This window comes from Bombus huntii, unplaced genomic scaffold (assembly GCF_024542735.1).
Source record: "Bombus huntii isolate Logan2020A unplaced genomic scaffold, iyBomHunt1.1 ctg00000057.1, whole genome shotgun sequence".
NCBI lineage: Eukaryota > Metazoa > Arthropoda > Insecta > Hymenoptera > Apidae > Bombus > Bombus huntii.
In genome coordinates this window covers 419,587-435,411 of record NW_026099318.1, presented here as the reverse complement: position 1 = coordinate 435,411, position 15,825 = coordinate 419,587, and the positions used below count along the sequence as shown (strand labels likewise).

The 15,825-nt window shown below is 34.8% G+C and overlaps 2 long non-coding RNA genes and 1 pseudogene across 2 annotated transcripts; 2 read left to right on the top strand and 1 right to left on the bottom strand.

The window, feature by feature from the left end:
- Window positions 1-2,480: 2,480 nt before the first annotated feature.
- LOC126875726 (carcinine transporter-like) lies at window positions 2,481-14,085 on the bottom strand (annotated as a pseudogene).
- LOC126875756 (uncharacterized) lies at window positions 4,905-6,159 on the top strand. The gene is made up of 2 exons (XR_007693645.1): window positions 4,905-5,053; window positions 5,381-6,159. It is a non-coding gene; the product is annotated as an uncharacterized LOC126875756 (long non-coding RNA).
- Window positions 6,641-7,141, top strand: LOC126875760 (uncharacterized). The gene is made up of 2 exons (XR_007693651.1): window positions 6,641-6,784; window positions 7,002-7,141. It is a non-coding gene; the product is annotated as an uncharacterized LOC126875760 (long non-coding RNA).
- Window positions 14,086-15,825: the final 1,740 nt, after the last annotated feature.

Below are 15,825 nucleotides of genomic sequence, written 5' to 3'. Positions count from 1 at the left end.
AGATGTTAAGATATTACGAACGTATTGAGATTGGAGAGCTATTGAGAGAAACTAGGAGGAAGTATCGATTATTGCAGTGAAAGAGACAAGAATCGTCAAATTACACAAAGTATACGTTTAAGCAATTAATTGACGCTTCATCGACGAAGTAGCTTTGTTGCACACAAGATAATTTTCTTTAAAGTGTATCTTTTTTCAATTGGAATGACTGTATAAAAATGTGAAGAAATTTAAAGAATTCAGAACGCGGCATTTAAAGTACGTTGCGTTCACATATTGCGATGTAATTATTTCGCGTACTATAACGTCGGTAAAGTGTTGGAAATGAGAAACGATTCGAGTATCTTATGTAAATGTACAATTAAATTCAGTATTGGATATACGTATCAAAGGAAACGATATATAAGGAAATAATATACCATAGTATTTATGCATCTTTCGCTTTAAAAATCGAAAAGAAAGATCTATATCTTTTTCTTCTTGCTCTTTTTCTTCTTTTCTCGTTGAAGGAATACTCTAGTTGAATTGATTTAACTATGAAATACCGTGAATAACAAAGGATTGCCACGAGACTCGAAACACAAAAAGAGAGCTGTCTTCGCGCATTGTCAAGCTTTCAACTTGTCTCCTTTATTACGAATCGCCTTTGTATCAATATAGGTGATTCATAAATCGCCGACACTTGAAATGAGAGTTTCGATCGACTTTTAAACCGAAGTATATTTTGCGTTCGCTCGATCAACGTGGCTTTTTTTCATCATCCATTTATGCATCAACACGTTGAATGCTTTGAAAACTCTGAGATCTCTGTTATTTAATTTAAATATATACATACATATATATATATATATATATTATTCTAATGAAACATCAAGATTGAAATTCTTTTATGATATTTTCTTTTTTATGATCTTTCAGTATTAATACGAGAAATATCTCTATTTGATATATTTAGATATAATAAGAATATTACTTCTAATAAGTATCCTTGAATTCGTAATTACTGATCATACATAAAATGGAATGCATTAAAACAATTAATTGCTAAGCGTTCATTAGCTACCATCATACCCAATTGAGATTATAAAATGAAAGTTGTAGGATCTTTTTAAGCAGGAATTTTTTTTAATACAAAGGATATTAACATAATGTTCGACATTCTTCCGAAATTGTTCTGTTTAAATCCAATGGAAAAAGAAGTAAATAATTTATAGAATTATATACAAATTTTAGAAGAAAAATTGATAGATAATGAGTTAATTTTGAAAATGCTCAGTGTTACGACCGTTCGCGGAGAGACGCGGTCGCGAGGAAAACGCGTCAGCGAGAGGCGTAAATTCTCGCTACGATTCGGTGAATCGACGCCGCGAAGTAGTCGTTCCCCTGTTTCGGTTAAGATAACAGAGGTGGTTGAATGAATATGACACAGTATAGTAAGTTATATTTCACCGTTTATTCCACAACTTATAACGAAGGCAGTTACACTGGTGCGTATGTACCAGATGAATGAGTGACTGATCTGCGGGTGTGTCTACCCGCTCGAAGGATGTTGACCGTTCGAAGGATGTAAAATCAGTACCGTCTTGGGAGACGATGATGTGTCGGAGGAAAGCTAAGGGTGGGTGTGTCTAGCGCACGGGACCATCGGATCTGTTGGTGACGATTTTAGTTAGAAGAGTGAGGGAAATAGTCTTCGTTTCTAATTGGTTAAACGAAGGGTCTCAACCGCCCTCGAGAGAAAGTGGTTAGTGGGAGGACAGTTGCAGCGTACGTGCGAAAAACCAACTTTCCTTAGTTAAGCTGTGGTAGACAATAGTCTCGAGAAATTCCTCGGAAACAGATGTTTGTTTGAAGGACCTTAGCAGGCAAGTGACTCGGGTTTATGACGGATGCTTAAGGCTATTGAGGGTACGCCGTGCGGAAGAGCGGACATCTGGTGTCCGTCTGGCCCGCGGTGTGTGACCTGGGCCAGGCAGAGAGTCGCCCGGCGTAACACTCAGGTTTAAATGTTACTTGAAACAGATCGAAACTCCGTCACGTGTTCAATTAGAAATAGTAAAATTCTGATTCGTGAAGAGACGCGAATATTTCCAATCTCGTTCCTTTAGATCCTCCGACCTGTTCGTCTTAAGCGCACAATCTCCGTTATACCACCTTCAAACAATGATTCTAGCAACTAGAATCATTCGATCGTTAGAATCATTCGCGTGCTTATGAGACTAGCCCCTGCTTTCAGTTACCGATTAAAAAGACATACTATTGTTCGTTGCAAGTATCAGCTATCGTTCCTCAAAACCTGAGATTCTTTGAAATATTCCTACGCTAGAGATTCAACTGTACATAATTGTTCAAGGCTACAAGTTAGTTCGATCCTCGTGATACAATGGATATAATTCGATCGTCTGGAAAATAATTCTGGACGAGAGAATTCTCATTTAACCCTTGACGGTCGATGATTTTGTAAATCACGTACGATATCGTAATCAGGAATGAATTCTTTTATATTTTTAATCTTGAAACTACACAGGGCCAATACATATTAAGCTGAATCGCAAATAAATATTAAGGGAGTCTTAAGGAGTTATAATATCGACATTTCTTATCAATACGATAGTGATATAATAATGTGATATAGTACAGAGTGTTTCGTAACTGATGATTCTTCGTATTTTCGAGAAAATAAATTTTGAATATGTTTCGTGAATGTCGTGTGAACACGAGTTGACAAAGCTTCAGAATTTCATTCTCTCGAACGTCGTACGAAAATCTCTCGTTCTATATTTTCAACAGATCCTTTCACATAGTATTATCCTGTACCACTGGTTATTAACCACATTAACTAACCACTGGTTATCACAGTATCAATTACCAGACACCCTGTATAATACAGAATATTACTTCAAATATCCGTATAATGAAGCATTTCATTTTCTATAATTAATTATAATTAAGTTCGGCTGTTAAGGGTTAATACATTGTAACATAAGTGATCGTTATCGTAGAACTCCTAATTATAGGATGGAGTTAGATTAGACGTATAATGATGAACGAGGATCATCGAGCATTAATGTATTTAATTATAGAGATATTTAGCAGTTTATTTTTGTTCGGGGGATTCGTCGATGTGTGTGCAAATAAAAAGTAGAATTGTTTCTTATATTAAGGTTTATGGAAGTTTTATTCGATGAATCAATCTTATGGACGTAAGTGTATACGCGTATGTATACGTGAGTGATGATTATGAATACTATGAATAGGTTTCTTCAGATTGATTGCGTTGTTATTGGCACAACGACGAACACTGATCGTCATACGATGGTACGATTTGCTTACAATATTCTTTCCTTTCTTTTTTTCTTCTTCCTAAACCATAGAAACAGTCAATTAGAGTTATTTTTTTTAAATGTACGCACAACTCGTTTTAGATAAATAAAAGTCCAGCAGTTGGTGCTGAAGAAATTATAACAATAATTTAAAAAGTCTTCAAGCTTGGATTTTATTAATATTGTACGTTATTTAAAATCGTACAAAAAAATATAACGAATAGATAAATAATCGTTAAAAATACGTGGATAATCGTTCAAAAGATATAAAACTGTTTCTTTTCACAAAGACAAATTATCTAAACGTACTATTTTTTTAAATAAGATTTTGTCCAATATATTCCAGTGAAAAATGTTAAAAACATTAAAGGAATCAAAAATTTATATCTCCCTAATTTATTATTTACGTAATTAATAAATTACGTAATTAATAAATTACGTAATTATTAATTTACGTAACATTTTCGATATTATTCTACGTAATATCTTTGAATATCAAATTAGCACCAACCGCTGAACGATTCGAACGTGCGTAACGCAAGTGAAAATTAGCATTAAAATTATAAAAGCTCTTAAAAGATAATAATAAAAATTATATAGGAACACGATTTCTAAGCTCGCTCTTTTTAGAATTAAGGCTTACAAATTCTTAAACGTAAACGATAAAAATAAAAATTAATGTAGGAGAATAGAAAAATAATATGTTCCGATTTTTTCTCGTACAAAAATCGTCAGACTGATCCGCTTGTAATATTGTTACTTCTAAAAAAACACGAATCCTCCTTCGTGTTTTTTAATTGAATTATTATTAAAAATCAGATAATTATCGTTCACAGGAGTGATAGTGTTGATGTCCATTGAAGTGTGTCTTATGGTAGCAAGGCAACGACCAGAAATGTTGGTCCCTTCCGAATTCTTCGCCTTGCTTGATAGTCTGAGGAAGATTCTGGCCGATAGTTTCCGGCAGGAACAAAACCAGTGCAGCGCCAAAAAAGGACACCGTGCTGATAATGAGCATTGGAAATCCCTCCCAAATTGCAGCCTAATGAACAAATATTAATTTATATGAGCAAAGGTTAAATACCATGAAAATCTGGTCAAAGTATTTCTCATTTAAAAAGTTTCATTAGAAAGTTTCAACCAATATAGTTTCATATCTTAAGTTATTCCATCATTTTTTATTTTAAATTTCAATTTTTTGATTAAAGATCAGTTAAAGAAAAGCGTTGGTTGCAACTTCCAAAACGGGCTTTCTAGAAAGTGAGAAATATTTTGATCAGATTTTTATAATATTTAACTTCTTCAGGAAACAACTTGTTTTAAGATAAGAAAAAAACTATTTTACATTTTCATGAGAAAATTTACATGAGAACTTTTTCATAATTTCTAATAGCGCTTATTGTATCTTTTGGAATAAATTAAAGAGAAGTTGAACGTGGATGTACTTAGCGGTGTTTCAAAAATGTTGTAACAACAATAGTAGTATAAATATTTATTTACCGAGTCAGTGATATATGGCGCCAAAGAGTGTGCAACTATTCCGAAAATATGAATGAAAGATACGCCCTGCGATCTGACTGGCGTGGGCAGAAGTTCTGCTGCATACTGAAGACCAACATTGGCTGCCATGTTCAGACAGAATCGCGACAATATTGACATTACTAATTTCGCGAGCACTGGGGAATAAATTAAAAAATACAAAATTAATCCTGGGTACACAATACTTGATTGTAAGTTTAATTAAAAATATAGTCCGATCGAAGCTTAATCAAAATCAAATTAAAATTTCACACAAACTTTAAACTTCTATAAATCTCCAAATTCTAGAAAACCAACATATAGAAAATTATTGCTTCTAAAATGTGCACACCTCTTTCAATTTCGCCACTAAATTAATTCCTAATAATTCCTAAATTCTAGTTCCATCAAAATAATTATTTTCCAAGATTAATACCTTCGAAGTTGCCAAAATTCTTTTACATTCATCATCAACTTAATTTCAGATTTTTCTCAATAATACGTCATTATAATCGTTTTAATTTTACTTTAATAAACAGATCGATATATTTACTGGAATGCAGCATAAGTTCAGCGATACTGAGTACACAGGTCATTGCCATCGTGAGAAATCCGCAGAGTCTACGACCCCATCGGTCGAGCAACAGGGCGAGTAATAACCCAGCTGGAAGTTCTGTGGCACAGGCGATCGAGAACGACACGAACACCGAGCTCTGGATAAGTTTTAATGAATACACGTGACCGTCGAACGAGATCAGGGTGAAACACCTACAAGATTGTATCGGTTATTTATGAAGGTTTTCTCGCAACATGAACTCGTATCTTATACTTGCCAGAATGCAACTAGAAGAATAGTGTTTCTCGCCAACCGTGGCGTTTTGAACAGATCGAGCAGCGTCGCTGATTCTTGAATTTTGTCCGGTGCCTCCATGTTACTCTGCAAGAATTTATTTCGAGAATAATTAACGAAAGATATAATACGAGTCGTGCCTTTAGCCCTTACACAGTTCAAAATTCATAACACACTGAAAAGAAATTTTATTTTCATTTTATTCGTCATTAATAGATAGCACGAACAGTGGCACTTTGCATTCTGTTTTATGGAATTAGTCGGCATGGCTTTTGATATCGAGATTTATTAATATAATGGGTGGTTGGTTGATTAAATACTTTTCTGATCCGAAATACAGTCGGGAACAAAACTAAGTGGATTAGTGGAGAAAATGTAAAAATTCATTTCAATCATTTGCTGAACTATCTGCATATTATTAGAAGGAAATATAATAAATAAAACTCAAGTATATGAGGCTGATACTAATTTGATTATACTTTCTTCACATCTATTTCCATTAACTATAGCAGCTTATTTTTATCCCCGATTGTACTTGTAAATTGTAAATATTTTATAATTTCTATATAAATTCCCAGATTTACTTCAAATTTTGTACGAGATCGATATAATACCACAATGGAATCGCGACAGTCAAGTTTCATTTCATATTTCATTTTTCATCGCGTTTCATTTTTAAAACCTGTCTATGCATGTTAAAATACATTCGCGAGTCTGTGTGTTTTCGACGTGAATCAAATATATCTGTCAGCACAGATTCAAGCACTGTACCGTATGATTTCGCGTAAGCTTTCTAGAATTCTATTTGATCGAACTTACGACGAATATATTGCAAATACGCGAGTCTGGATTTCTGCGATTGATCCTAGCTGTTCTCCGTAGTTTCTCAACAACCTTGTCCATCATCCCGTTGGAAACGTACCAGCTTGAACAGAGCAAATACGAGTGATATGGATCGATAAGTAAATTTGCATAAATCTCAAAGCGCAAGTTGAGAATTCGAATAATCGAACGATTAGGAGTTTACTTACCGGGCGCTCTCGGGAAGAATCCACGGTGTGATAGCGACAGATAACAGCGGTATGGCAGTAACGTAAGTAAAATATCTCCAGTTCGCGATATAATAGGCTATCCATGGTAAAATTGTACTGGCCACTGCGAAGTATACGCCAAAGGCGATATTCACGACCAACGTTCGTTTCGAAACAGCCATATATTCGAGTACTGCGGGATAATTGATCGTCGATGACTCTCGGAATAACTGATTATTATATCAAGATACTTAACGACGATTATTCTTTATGTTGCAGTAATAGAACATGGAAGATTTATCGAGTGAAACCGGTTATTATTAATATGGAGCAATTGATGACGAGCCGAATGAACGATACCATCAACATAATTGTAGGATAATTGTAAGATTATAAATATAATTCCGATTTTAAATTAATCCGTTTACTCTGCAAACGTGAATGTTCCGAGTTTGAGCTGGTCCGTATAACAAAAAGCGCTACATAATGCACGTGTTTTGCTTCTAACGTATTTAAACGAATTACGTGTTGAAAATTTTGTGATAATTTTCATTTCGAACGAATATACGGAGTGGTTGGTAACTGGTGGTACAAGCGGAAAGGGGGTGATTCTACGCGAAAAAAGAAGTCGAAAATATAGAATAAAAATTTTTCGTTCGAGGCTTTGTTTTCGAGAAAATCGACTTTGAATTTTCGCTCGATACGCGTGCACTTTATCGCGTCTCGTTATAACGGATCTCACTGTAGATCGTTGTCTCGATGGAAGAATTAAAAAAAAATTTGTATTCTATATTTTCGACTTCTTTCCGCTTGTACCACCAGTTACCAACCACCTTGTATAACTCGATTTAAGAATATCAAGATATAACTATCCTCGACGACATGAAAATCGATGAAACGATCTTTAACAATAACAAAATCAATATATTCATCTCTGGTGGTGGCAAAAGCTCTTGAATCAAGAACTCGAACCGTATAGTTCAATCGAGTACAGCAACGTCAAAATTATCTTCGAGGAACAATTCATCAAAAATTTCTCACGCAACATCATCTTTCACGTAATAGAAACATTGACTTCATACTAACGTTATCTCTCGCGTGACTGAAACATTGGCTTATCGGTCGAACCTCTCGCACTTTCTACTTCGTAGAAGGCTTACCGATAATCAGAGGAATGTTGATACAGTTATCGAACGCCAGTCCAGTGAGAAACCTACAGACGGCGAATGACCAAAAACTATTTGCGCTGGCAGTGAAAATGGAGGCAAAAAGGGCGATACCATTGCAGAACATTAAAGCTGGGATACGACCCTTCTGATCGGCGATCCAACCGACTAGGAAACCACCGATGATGGATCCGCAGAAGAAGATGGCCTGCGCCGTTGATACGAGGTATTCTCGGTCGCATACCCAATCTAGCTAATCACCAAGGTTAAGAGTTAGTCAGCGAAAAACCAGATTCATATTTTTCAGAATATAATTTTAATCCTGCTGCGGTCTTCGAATTTTTATATCTCGATTCTGCTCGCAGTTCGATGAATGAAAGAGTTCTTTATGCTCTGAAAAAAAACGTTCGCGTAAAATCGGAACGAGGAATTATCCGTACTAACAATTATCGTCTTATACTTTCTTTAAACTTAAGAAATTTACTATAACAAGGTTAGAGTAGATCGGAAATGACCCAAAGAACGCAGCAGAAGTGTAAGAATTTCGAAGCATGCGATTCAGACAACGATGTGAATACTTCACCTCAGTTCCTATACTAGGATATGGAATCTGCGTAAAATTATACTCTCATTGAGTACATTTTATCGTTTTGTTTGTTTGGAAGCCCGATGAGCTCAGGCTCTTATCGCTCTTCAACAGCTCTGTGAAGTTTACGTCCTTCCGTTGACATTGTTCGTAATAAGGATAAACGTTCGTCACTGGAATCGCTATCTTAATCCTAAACACCCCATACGATAGATGATTGATCATTTTAATTATTAAAATAAGAACCAAAGTCCAGACAGAGTAATCCAAAAATATCTTGTATCTTATCGTGAAATTTTTCTACAATATTTTCTAATAATTTTCGAAATGTTCGAAAATTCGAGAAATTCCAGAAATCGCGATATCTCGCATATTTTTCACAATATTTTAAAGTCACTTTCTACGAACAATCAAAAATATCGTTCAAAGTTTAAAGGAGCTTTCGTCGCTACGTATATCTCCTTTTCTTTCTTTCCTTCATTATACATACTTACCTCTCTTCTTCGGTGAAATTCGAGTTTACTAATTCGTCTATCCTGCACCAGTGTTCCGTGGGAATAATCGTAATGAAAAATTGCGAGAAATACAGAAACGCGTACGTCGCGCCATAAGGTAGTAACGACAATAACAACAGCCATTGATATCTCCCGTAGTCACCGACATACGGCAGAACATCATCGAAATTTTCCAATCTTGGTCTCAATCGAGTCGCTTCAGTGGGCAATATAGAGTTACTCTTCTCGTCCTTCATTTCGCTGAAACAGAATCCATCCTTGATTTCCAGGCGTAGCAGTATAAAAGTCGTATAACAAAGTTTTCAGTCTTCTAGTCTTTGAAATAAATGTCATTCGGCAGTTCCTTTGATGTTTCACATTCTGTGATTCCAATTACAATGCTCCTTTCCTCTCCCACAAACAGGAAATTATTTTCTGACAGAACGCAGGAACAATCTTACCCGTCATTCACGTTTTCCCCTTCCATAGTTCGAGCAGCAAAGTCTCAATTATGATTTTAGATTTTGAAAGGCAACGGAGATGAAAGAGGAGACCCGATATGCTGATCGAAAGACGTTCGGAAATGAACTGAAAGAACGAGCGAAGTCCGGCAACTGTTTGCTTTGTTTTCGATTCGGTTAAACGTTAAATTAAGTGTAAGTGTTTGCTCGAGTGCCGGCCAATTACTGTGCCGGGAGTCAAGTGAATCGTGACACGCGACTCGTTCAAATTGAATTGCATACGAACCACGCTCGCGAGATCATCTTTAAAAAGGGCTGATTCGGTATACGCGGCGATGTCAACGTGATATCTGCATGTCTGAGGAAAGTTTCGACGAAAGAAATAGCCTCGAGTGCTGGTTAATGGTGTTCGAGTTATCGTTTGGATATCGATATTATAGATTTGCAAATGAGATAGAAGAACCGAAGGAAAGTTTGTTGACTCTGTCATATTTAATTAAATGCAGGAGAAAAATTGAATGGAATAATTTTCTGATTAATATTGTTTGTTTATTACTCGTAATCCTCTTACCCGGCGACTTAAGGGTGACTTCCGGTTACAGTGCTTAACTAAACTAAGTTTTCGATCAATATATTGAACTCTATTGGAAAATAACCGAGAAAATTTTAAGCCATCGAAGGCTAAGAATAAATGAAATAATTGAAGGTTTTTCAAACCTGTTTTAACACTAATATCAGGGATATAAGAAGATGGTACTTCTGATGTATCAACGCAATTATTTGATTATTTACCATTCGTTAAAACAGACGGTCTTAGGGACTGAGGTGGTTAATTAGATATTGAAAAATTAAAAGAACGATTTCCAAGTTAAAAGTAAAATAATATATCGATCTTTCGCAAAATTTTTATATCAAATTGTTCATTTTCGTATCAGATAGAGCAAAAGGTTAAACTGATATGTTTACTTGAAAATGGATTCAGGGAAATTAATCATTTGCCAATTAAATTTAAGCGAATACGTGAAACAATATTATCATATGGAATAAACACGGAAACGAAACAGCTGACAGAAGAACCATCGATTTCGAGACATCGATTAGAATGACTAATGTCATTGTCAGGAGCGAGAAAGTGGTCGAGTGCTCGAAATAACTAACCTGTTTGGAAAATACGACAACGAGAAACGTTCGTGTCTACGAGCCATCGTGTCTACATAATAAATACTTGCGTGTGTACGTCTACACAAATGGCGGCATTTTTAAAATCAAAAATAGAGTATATTACCCTTGATCGTCCAAACGAAACAATTGCTTATAATTACAAGACATTTGATACAGGACTTTGAGAAATCAATATGCTACAATTTGTTGGAAACATTTAGCTTGCACATAAATCACATATGAGCCAAACTCACGCGACTGATAACGTTACATTGCACTGAAACTGAGGACTCGATCGATTCTCAAAATTCCAAATACAATCTTTTAAATTAATTTTCACTCATTATCAAGAATCCAATCAAAATTTCTTTTTCCTAATTTATTAGTAACATTCTTAGGTAGAACTAATAATTATCGCTATAATAATTATCACGACGTCAAAGTGAAACTCCAAACTGATCGTTTCTCGTTGCTCTTTGTTCAAAATATCGATCACGATTAATCAGGCACTACCAACCACATCCACTAATATCACTGTCAGATCGATTAACAGCAAGTTATGAAATTAGTAATTAAGGGCACCCTCGATCAAACCATTTTTCTCTCTCAACGTCACACTAAATCATGTCAAATGTATCTTTCCGTTCCAAATGTCGTCGACTAACTTCCAACGAACAAAATGTCTCAATACACTAAGTTCGATACCTTCGTGTTCTTTGTGGAGATAACCGAAGAATTTTTCCGTTATTGTAGCATTTTCGTTGCTGCTTCTTAATTTAAAAGTAAAGAAATAAAATTAGTTTGGAAAAGTAATTAAAGTAATTCACGTGGGTTTCTTTGAAGACGGCGGAAAATCGATGATAAAACGAAATAGAAATAGAAATAAAATAAAATAAAATCTGCGATTAAACGAATAATTAATACATGTTATTTTGAAAAGGAAATTGGCGATAAAATAGGCGAAAAACAGTTTCTATTAAAAAGGTTATACGAATAATCAACGCAGTTTGCTTCGAAGCAAAATTAGAATTGGCAATCGAGCGAATGATTGACGATTTATTTGGAAAAGTTAGCGGAATCAATGACTAAACAAGCGAGATTTCGTTAAACACACGATTTCCTTCGTAAAGAAAGAAAAAGTAGATTTGTTGATTACACGAATAATCGCTGCAGTTTATCTCAAAGAAGAAATAGCGCGGATGGTCAAACAGGCGAGAAACAAGGTTTCTCCGGGAAAAGAAAATAAAATAGCTGATCGAGTAAATAGTAAATACAATTTACCTTGAGAAAGAAGCAGACTCGAGCGATCAACACTGTTTCCCTCGAAGAAACGCTAAAATTAATGGTCAAACAATCAAAGTAAGTAATTTTTCTCGAGGATAAAGTAGGATCAGTAGTTAAATCAACAAGATTGGTACAGCTTCCCTTCAAGAGACGCTATGATCAATATTTATACAGGCAGTCACGGAATCTCCCTCTCGACTGATCCAATCATTGAGTGAAACGATTGTATTCGATGAAATTTTCCTCGAAGATGAAGCAAAGTCGCAGATCCTTACGTAAACGACCGATCAAGTTTCCACGGCAATAAACCTAAATTCCCTGGCTAATTGAAAATATAAAGGAGACACGACCACATTTCCATTTAAAGAAATGCAATTGTTAGTTAAACAACGATAGGATTTTCTTATTCGAAAAGAGAGGAGAAAAACGTCCGATGTTCACGAAGTCTTGTACAAATATGAAGGGGAAACCGGCTCGCGTATCGCTGATATAGAAGCTTGCTTAGCGAAGACGAACACTATACTCGGTGACACGTGTTTGCCAATAAAAAAGGAGAGAATCGAAGAGAAACGGAACCAAAGGAAGAAACGTTGATTGACAGTGGAACCGGCGAAACTAGAAATAGTTTGGAAAACTCGATTTTCCGATCGCGAACATCGAGGACTACGTGCTCGCGTTGCCATTGATCGAACTCCATTTAGGTTTGCGGCAAATCGTCGCAACAGCGACGTTGGTAGAACAGAAACACAGAGTTCTTCTGTCTCACAAAAAGCAAGGTGCATACATATGTATTTCCTTGTTTCTCCAAAGCATAGTGGCGCCACGCCGGAAACCGGTTGTCCGAAGCCAGCCATACTTTTCAATGGTGTTGAAATGAATTGTATTGTCGTCTTGTCGCATACTAAAATTGCGATATATGGACGGTGTTAAAAATTGACGTTGAAACACAACTGATTTTTGCAATTTAAATAACGGATGTATTGAAACGAATTCAGTGGATTTTTCAGGTAAATTTGTCGTTTGTTTTACCGGGTTTGATCTTGGATCGACTCTAGTATATTTTTCATATTTAATTGAAATGGGGAATTGCGTTATGTTATTTGTTGATACTCTGTAGGTTAGAAATGTTAGCATCGTTATTTTAGAATTAATATTTACAAAAGGCATAAATGTAATTGAATTCTAAAGAGGATTAATTAAGAATGCTCAAGCTTTTTGTGAGATTGGTTTTTTCTTGCAAGCTACCTCTATAAATTAGACCTCTCCTGAAGGGACACGTAGTTTCGTCAACCGGTTTCTTCTAACAAGATTCGTAGAATTAGCTTTTTGCGAAGGGACTGATTTATGAATATTGTTTCTTCTGAAAAAACTGCTTTGTTACCATAAAAAATCAAGGACAGGTTTTCGTAGTTTATATTCACCGAAATATTCACACACACAATAATTTCGAACAGTACGATTAACAAATTACTAGATATGTCTGTACAAATTTCACCTTACGCTCGAAGATACAAGTAAAGCGAAAATTAAATTTCCAAAATCAAATATCAAGAACAGTAAATAACTATATGCAGAATATTCTTCTAGCGAAAGACAGACAGTCTCTACTCACTATGTACATACGAAGAGAAAGATACACACTACATTCCAAACACATGTCCAAACACAGGAATGACCTCGTAACTTACATAACACCACAACTGAAGAAATTACACCATATAACATTGAATGTGACGGATGTAATATGGCACATCAATTATCGAACAAAAAGTTTCATAAAATTCAAATTAAAAGAAATATGAGATCGCGAAACACACAACGGGTGTGCATAAGTTATGTACGTAACTTCCAACTTACACACATGCAATAGGTTTAACCGTTACTGGCGTTGATAATAACAGAAGCACAGTCATGGATCCGTTACCATGTCTAGCGTTGTTTCAACGAGTTTCATTCCCACTTGATTTAGTGTCGCTCCTAGCCGCTGGTTCACGCAACAGAGAAGGATAAAATGAACCACGACAGATATACAATTACATACTTACGTACTATATGGTTCAAAGTCTATAAATAATATTGTAGACGGTATAATTAGAGGCCTTCTGTACTATTTCCGCACGCAGTAACGTCCTAAACGTATACACGGAAAACTTTAAATCGTAGCACAATTGAAGCCAGAAGAAATTTTAAAGTGAGCTAAAAAATGAAAAACAAGCCAAAAATTCAAGAATAACAGAATTACACTGGAAACTCTATTTGGGCGGGGGGCGGGGAGGGTGCGTTTGAAAATCGATCGCGTATTACGCGGTAGGTAGTAGTTGACTGATATGATTGGAGTAATAAATGTCATTACGGATTATTTGATATCACTTTTGAATAAAACTTTTTGAATAAAATTCAATGTCAAGATTTATTCATTATCGATACTTATCTTGTTTACAGTAGATTGTAGAATCGAGATATTCTGTTCGTAATTTTTTATGAAAATGTTCTTCGCATTGATGAAGAACTTTTATTTTTAAAATGATATAAATGTGATATCTCGACGATATAAACGATGCTTTTCTTTATCTGTATATAAACTAAGCAACTTCTAGTTTTATAGATTTTTACACAAAGTTCGTCAAAATCATACGTAAGAAATATTTTCTTTAGATCTTGTACCGATTTACTGAATTACATATAGTAAACCATGCTAATATTTAATAACTAAATATAACTAGATATAAGTAATTATATTAAATAACAAACGGGATCACAATATTGTTTATGGGTACAGAGACCTTAGAAAAATTATGATCGTAGTCACGTAATTACATTGGTTCCTCAAGAATCCTGTCTACCTTGATAGATCATTAAGCAACGTGACTGGAATCGCATTGCGTCGTCGAAGGAAAATTTTTTATCTTTACTTTGTTGTATGAAAATGCTTTCACTGACTGTGTAGAGGTCGGACTGAGGGAAATCTGTGTTCGCTTCTGGTTTCCATAACAGTAGAACGATGGATCTTGAATAATAGATACATTTCTGTTATGTATTATAAACACGTAACTAAAGAGAATTCCATAATATTACCCAAAAACAGTTCATTCAATTTTAATTTCTGACTAGAGGAGACGAGAAATTTGCTAATGGAAAATTTTCATTTTTAAAATGCTTTACATTTATTAATACTCTTTTTTCGAAAACGATACTTATCGTACCATCTAATACTCAAAGATCAAAGCCTATCACAGTTTTCTGTTCCATCTTTTTTAAATGCTTAAAATATTAAACCTAAATTTAATATTTTTTATCATTTTATTAACACGAAATCTGTTATTAATTATTTACTGTAATATTGTACAAATATTTCAGTCTTCATTTTGCCATACTAATACATAATGATCGTGATCTATCTTGATCATCTATCTTTTCCAAACTGATAATGTATTCCTTCATGGAATTTACCAGTTTCACTTCCTTATTGTTCATTTATCACCTAGTATCGGTAACAGATTATGTTATACGTGTTTCGTCGGCAAAACAAACAGAACTAAAGGATCTAAGAATCGCTCAGTAAGTAACAATGCGATTATGGCTGATTTCAGACAATCTGCGGCATTGAATTTTCTCACGTTGTCTCGTAACGATCGTGATTTTCCTTCTGATCCTTCAGATTAAACGTCCTTGAACATCGTTAACTAAATCATGAATTTATAACGAACCCCATTTTTCATTATTTTTTAACAAGATTCCAAAAGATATGAAAAGTAGATAAAACGGAGAGTTTATCTGAACATAATATTTATCGAATAAATCGAAATTTTATTACACGTATTTAAATATTTAAATAATCTATCATTCGAGTGTGTAATTTGTAATTATAAAATTTTATAATTCGTAAACTCGTAGAAGGCAATTAAAAACTCATGAATACACAAGTGTGTGTCACTTCATGTATGTACTTGT